Source organism: Schistocerca gregaria, unplaced genomic scaffold (genome assembly GCF_023897955.1).
Source record: "Schistocerca gregaria isolate iqSchGreg1 unplaced genomic scaffold, iqSchGreg1.2 ptg001013l, whole genome shotgun sequence".
Classification (NCBI taxonomy): Eukaryota; Metazoa; Arthropoda; class Insecta; order Orthoptera; family Acrididae; genus Schistocerca; species Schistocerca gregaria.
Genome location: NW_026062362.1, coordinates 40,001 through 45,000, shown reverse-complemented (window position 1 = coordinate 45,000; position 5,000 = coordinate 40,001). Strand labels below are relative to the sequence as shown.

The following is a 5,000-nucleotide window of genomic DNA, read 5'->3' as shown; positions in this document are numbered from 1 at the left end:
AGTTTATCGCTTAACCTAACTGTGGCTGTACCAGTTTATCGCTTAACCTAACTGTGGCTGTACCAGTTTATCGCTTAACCTAACTGTGGCTGTACCAGTTTATCGCTTAACCTAACTGTGGCTGTACCAGTTTATCGCTTAACCTAACTGTGGCTGTACCAGTTTATCGCTTAACCTAACTGTGGCTGTACCAGTTTATCGCTTAACCTAACTGTGGCTGTACCAGTTTATCGCTTAACCTAACTGTGGCTGTACCAGTTTATCGCTTAACCTAACTGTGGCTGTACCAGTTTATCGCTTAACCTAACTGTGGCTGTACCAGTTTATCGCTTAACCTAACTGTGGCTGTACCAGATTATCGCTTAACCTAACTGTGGCTGTACCAGATTATCGCTTAACCTAACTGTGGCTGTACCAGATTATCGCTTAACCTAACTGTGGCTGTACCAGATTATCGCTTAACCTAACTCAATTTGTCCCTTAACCTAACTCAATTTGTCCCTTAACCTAACTCAAGTTGTCCCTTAACCTAACTCAAGTTGTCCCTTAACCTAACTCAAGTTGTCCCTTAACCTAACTCAAGTTGTCCCTTAACCTAACTCAATTTGTCCCTTAACCTAACTCAATTTGTCCCTTAACCTAACTCAAGTTGTCCCTTAACCTAACTCAAGTTGTCCCTTAACCTAACTCAAGTTGTCCCTTAACCTAACTCAAGTTGTCCCTTAACCTAACTCAAGTTGTCCCTTAACCTAACTCAATTTGTCCCTTAACCTAACTCAATTTGTCCCTTAACCTAACTCAAGTTGTCCCTTAACCTAACTCAAGTTGTCCCTTAACCTAACTCAAGTTGTCCCTTAACCTAACTCAAGTTGTCCCTTAACCTAACTCAAGTTGTCCCTTAACCTAACTCAAGTTGTCCCTTAACCTAACTCAAGTTGTCCCTTAACCTAACTCAAGTTGTCCCTTAACCTAACTCAATTTGTCCCTTAACCTAACTCAATTTGTCCCTTAACCTAACTCAAGTTGTCCCTTAACCTAACTCAATTTGTCCCTTAACCTAACTCAATTTGTCCCTTAACCTAACTCAAGTTGTCCCTTAACCTAACTCAAGTTGTCCCTTAACCTAACTCAAGTTGTCCCTTAACCTAACTCAAGTTGTCCCTTAACCTAACTCAAGTTGTCCCTTAACCTAACTCAAGTTGTCCCTTAACCTAACTCAAGTTGTCCCTTAACCTAACTCAAGTTGTCCCTTAACCTAACTCAAGTTGTCCCTTAACCTAACTCAAGTTGTCCCTTAACCTAACTCAATTTGTCCCTTAACCTAACTCAAGTTGTCCCTTAACCTAACTCAATTTGTCCCTTAACCTAACTCAATTTGTCCCTTAACCTAACTCAATTTGTCCCTTAACCTAACTCAATTTGTCCCTTAACCTAACTCAATTTGTCCCTTAACCTAACTCAATTTGTCCCTTAACCTAACTCAATTTGTCCCTTAACCTAACTCAATTTGTCCCTTAACCTAACTCAATTTGTCCCTTAACCTAACTCAAGTTGTCCCTTAACCTAACTCAAGTTGTCCCTTAACCTAACTCAAGTTGTCCCTTAACCTAACTCAAGTTGTCCCTTAACCTAACTCAAGTTGTCCCTTAACCTAACTCAAGTTGTCCCTTAACCTAACTCAAGTTGTCCCTTAACCTAACTCAAGTTGTCCCTTAACCTAACTCAAGTTGTCCCTTAACCTAACCCACGTTGTCCCTTAACCTAACCCACGTTGTCCCTTAACCTAACCCACGTTGTCCCTTAACCTAACCCACGTTGTCCCTTAACCTAACCCACGTTGTCCCTTAACCTAACCCACGTTGTCCCTTAACCTAACCGACGTTGTCCCTTAACCTAACCCACGTTGTCCCTTAACCTAACCCACGTTGTCCCTTAACCTAACCCACGTTGTCCCTTAACCTAACCCACGTTGTCCCTTAACCTAACCCACGTTGTCCCTTAACCTAACCCACGTTGTCCCTTAACCTAACCCACGTTGTCCCTTAACCTAACCCACGTTGTCCCTTAACCTAACCCACGTTGTCCCTTAACCTAACCCACGTTGTCCCTTAACCTAACCCACGTTGTCCCTTAACCTAACCCACGTTGTCCCTTAACCTAACCCACGTTGTCCCTTAACCTAACCCACGTTGTCCCTTAACCTAACCCACGTTGTCCCTTTGCCTAACATAGTTCACTGCTCGGAATCTCTGGTGTCGTTGTTATCCTCATGTAGATGTCTTGCGAGTGTTGCTTACTTTCCACATATTCCTGCTATCCACTGTCAATTGTACTGCAATAGGACTATATCGCCGACCCCCCCCCCTCCCCCCCCTCTGTCCCCCTCTGTCCCCCTCTTTGTGTCTCTGTCCTCTCAAGCTGGTCGGTCTGGCGTTTGAGTGTTAAATGAGCCTCGCAGCTGTTCAGTTGCATTCAGATGTCGACGCCCTCAGTGTACGTCGTGGTATGGTCTGTGTCCATTGTCCGCTGATGTCGTACGCGTAACCCACACGCTGTACCGATCATCGGTCGTTACGTACAGAGTGAAGTAGTGTGATACGTGTGACCGTACGCTGGCTGTGCCCAACGGTGTCGAATCTCAATTTCCATATGTTGTGCTTGATGCTACTTGTCTCGTCTCCCAATAACAGCTAGGTTGCACTGTGGTACGCCGTAGAGGCGTGTGGGAGGAACGTACGAACGCATTGTATGTCACCCTGGGTCGCTGGGGGTGGTGGTGCGGTGAGTCAGGTCAGGTCAGGTCAGCGTGAGCCGTCTGATGTAGTGACGCGTGTATTCCGACTTTGTCGTATTGCCTCACACAAAGTGCTACCCTGGTGGACCGCGTTCCATATCTGGGACATGCCGCAGATGCCGGTTGACAGTGGATCGCGGAAGGTACATCGCATACGTGCGCGGGCCACCTTCCACGTGTTCTCTTCTGCACATGTCGCAGTGTGTATGTGGTCTGATGTAGCGTGTCGTGACACATGACATCCTGGCATGCAAGAATTGTTGAATTCGCAAATGTAGGTGGACATCTACGTTTACTGCCCAAGATACGCAAATGAACTGGAAATCCGTTGTTGAGCGGTTGTTCACGCTGGAGGTGAATCTGTGATGGCGACGATCGGTACAGCTATTAACCGGTTGTTTCAGCGGTACCCGCCACATCCACACGCGTGACTAGGCCCATGTGGGTATGAAGCGATACGCGGCGGTGGCTTGGTGGGACTGTTCCCGGCCGGTGAAGGGGGGCCGCCCGGCGTGTTGGCCGCGCGCTGCGTGGGCGCACGCGCAACAGGCGGCTGGTGGGGGGCGCCGAGTGGCAGGAGCGCCAGCCGACGGGCCCGGCAGGCGGCGCAGCTACGCTGCGGCGCACCCTGCACGCGGCGCCTGGCGGCCAAAGTTGGTTCAGCCGAGCCCGGTGCGAAGCGCGGTGGACATCTGCAGTGTGCTGGTCTGATTGAGGACTGTGTGCGTTGAGGATGCGCCGCCGCCTGGCACTCGGCGCCGCGACGCCGTCTGCTGCTCGGTCGCCCCAGCGGTTCTCGCAGGTGGTTTGTATCGCAGTTGTGCGGACGTGTTGGCGCGTGCGCTGTGCTGGGAGAGTTCGCTTCTGCACCCAAGTGGGGCTTTGCCCTTGTGTGGCGTTGGAGCTGCCGGTCACCATAGGTGGCGCGTGTTGTCTCCCGCCGGCAATGCCACGACAGCACGCTCCCGGGCCTCTGTCGGCAGCGGCAAGCTCAGTTGGGAGCAAGGGTGTTCGCACTAAAACCGTCTACTCGCCTAACTCCGGGCGATTGCGCCTCTCTCGAAACCGACCAAGTACCTAGGACGGCGCTGCGCGCCGCCGGGACCTGAGAGGGTTTCGAGGTGTATCGTGCAGGGGAGCTCGGCCTCCTCCTGTTTGCAGAATAATTGAGCGGACGCTTGCGTGTTCGCGCGGGCCCCCGGGACACACTCCCGGGCGGCCGGCTGCTCAGCTCTAGTTGACGCAGCTCCCTGGTTGATCCTGCCAGTAGTCATATGCTTGTCTCAAAGATTAAGCCATGCATGTCTCAGTACAAGCCGCATTAAGGTGAAACCGCGAATGGCTCATTAAATCAGTTATGGTTCCTTAGATCGTACCCACGTTACTTGGATAACTGTGGTAATTCTAGAGCTAATACATGCAAACAGAGTCCCGACCAGAGATGGAAGGGACGCTTTTATTAGATCAAAACCAATCGGATTGGCTTGTCTGGTCCGTTTGCCTTGGTGACTCTGAATAACTTTGGGCTGATCGCACGGTCCTCGTACCGGCGACGCATCTTTCAAATGTCTGCCTTATCAACTGTCGATGGTAGGTTCTGCGCCTACCATGGTTGTAACGGGTAACGGGGAATCAGGGTTCGATTCCGGAGAGGGAGCCTGAGAAACGGCTACCACATCCAAGGAAGGCAGCAGGCGCGCAAATTACCCACTCCCGGCACGGGGAGGTAGTGACGAAAAATAACGATACGGGACTCATCCGAGGCCCCGTAATCGGAATGAGTACACTTTAAATCCTTTAACGAGTATCTATTGGAGGGCAAGTCTGGTGCCAGCAGCCGCGGTAATTCCAGCTCCAATAGCGTATATTAAAGTTGTTGCGGTTAAAAAGCTCGTAGTTGGATTTGTGTCCCACGCTGTTGGTTCACCGCCCGTCGGTGTTTAACTGGCATGTATCGTGGGACGTCCTGCCGGTGGGGCGAGCCGAAGGGGTGCTTTCGCGTCCCGAGGCGGACCCCGTTTAAATCCTACCAGGGTGCTCTTTGTTGAGTGTCTCGGTGGGCCGGCACGTTTACTTTGAACAAATTAGAGTGCTTAAAGCAGGCAAGCCCGCCTGAATACTGTGTGCATGGAATAATGGAATAGGACCTCGGTTCTATTTTGTTGGTTTTCGGAACCCGAGGTAATGATTAATAGGGACAGGCGGG

At 50.3% G+C, this 5,000-nt stretch overlaps 1 non-coding gene across 1 annotated transcript in view; it reads left to right on the top strand.

Annotated features, from left to right (window-relative positions):
* The first annotated feature begins 4,041 nt into the window (after positions 1–4,041).
* Positions 4,042–5,000, top strand: part of LOC126327047 (small subunit ribosomal RNA) — a 1,893-nt gene continuing 934 nt past the window's right edge. The window contains exon 1 of the ribosomal RNA XR_007560933.1: positions 4,042–5,000. This exon is cut by the window's right edge and continues 934 nt beyond it. This is a non-coding gene — a ribosomal RNA (small subunit ribosomal RNA).